At 43.7% G+C, this 1511-nt stretch overlaps 1 non-coding gene across 1 annotated transcript; it reads left to right on the top strand.

The window, feature by feature from the left end:
• The first annotated feature begins 820 nt into the window (after nt 1-820).
• On the top strand, nt 821-927 carry LOC130468244 (small nucleolar RNA R71). Its single transcript, XR_008928663.1, has one exon. It is a non-coding gene; the product is annotated as a small nucleolar RNA R71 (small nucleolar RNA).
• Nucleotides 928-1511: the final 584 nt, after the last annotated feature.

Raw genomic sequence — 1511 nt, 5'->3', positions numbered from 1 at the left:
AAGGAAATGGCCTGGTGGCCTCCCTGCAATAGTAGTAGCCATTTGTGCCAACTGTGTATCAATGATCTTATTGTGAGCAGTAAGAGCATCGATCTTTGCATCCTTTTCACTTAGAGATTTTTGCATTTGTAGCATCATGTTTCTCATCTCTACTAGCATAGGGTCAGGCTGTGTGGCTTGAGGTTGTGGTGGTGGAGTTTTGGTGTGTTGTCTAGGGAACCCAGGTGGTCCACTAGACTGTTGGTTGTAGTTGTTCCGTGGTTGGTAGGATTGTTGATGTGGGGGTTGGTATGTTTGTTGTGGTGGATGTTGGACTTGGTGAGGGTTCTGGATATTGTTGCTCCTGTAGGATAGTAGGGGGTTGTTTTTGTAGCCCTCATTGTAAGAGTTGGAGAATGGGTTGTTTTGTTTGTAGGATTGAAATGCGTTACATTGTTCAACAGAGCTCCTATATTCCTGTGCATAATGACCAGACGTTCCACAACTTTCACAAACAGTAGCAGGTTGGGCACTCATAGCAGCTACACTAACAGGTTGGGCAGATTGAGCATTGGCTGCTTGCATATTATCAAACTTATAGTGTAAAGCAGTCAATTGGGCAGTTAATTGTTCAATAGAATTTAAATCATGCTTACCACCCCTATTAGATAGACCTCTAGGATTCCCATACTGGGCATTGTGAATGGCTATCTCCTCAATCACCTCCATAGCTCTAGGTACCTCAAGTTGCATGAATCTCCCACTGGCAGCTGAATCTAACAAACATCTAGACTAATTACCCAGACCATTATAAAACTGCTGAATCAAGAACCAATCATCCAAACCATGGTGTGGGCACTCTCTCTGCAAGTCCTTGAATCTCTCCCAGACCTCGAACAAACTCTCATCTGCTTGTTGTGAGATACCTAATATCTGACCCCTCAGACGAGCCGTTTTCTCAGGTGGAAAATATTTAACATAAAAAGCAAGAGTCAAGGACTCCCAATTAGTGATTTTTAAAGCCGCCCGATTCAACCCATTAATCCACAATTTAGCTTTCCCACTCAAAGAGAACGGGAAAAGTATCTCCATAGTCTGCTCCGGAGTCAATCCCTTTTGCTTGATGGTGGAACAATATTGGATGAAGGACTGTATGTGAAGTTTCGGATCTTCACTTGGTTCCCCACCGTACTGGCGTCTCTCAATCATGTTAATCAATGCAGGCTCAATCTTGAAGGTCTCAGCTGCAATAGAAGGCATGATTGCCTTAGGTAGCACGGACAGACTTGGCCTAGAATATATAGTCTGTAAGCCGTGGGGTAGGTGGCGGTAGTGGAGTTTCGTCACCCATCTCTATCTCTGAAACTGAATCTGTATCTGAAGGAAAAAGATCGCCAATATTATGATCAGAATCAGAGTAATTCCCACACTGTGCAATGAAAGTTCTTCGTCTACGGAAGGTTTTTTCGGGCTTAGGATCGAATGGAGTAAGATTACTAGTACCTATGGTCCTGGGCATAGACAAAGACTAC

Source organism: Spinacia oleracea, chromosome 2 (assembly GCF_020520425.1).
Source record: "Spinacia oleracea cultivar Varoflay chromosome 2, BTI_SOV_V1, whole genome shotgun sequence".
In the NCBI taxonomy this organism is placed as follows: Eukaryota; Viridiplantae; Streptophyta; class Magnoliopsida; order Caryophyllales; family Amaranthaceae; genus Spinacia; species Spinacia oleracea.
The sequence above is the reverse complement of the archived record's forward strand: the minus strand, read 5'-3'. Positions and strand labels throughout refer to the sequence as shown.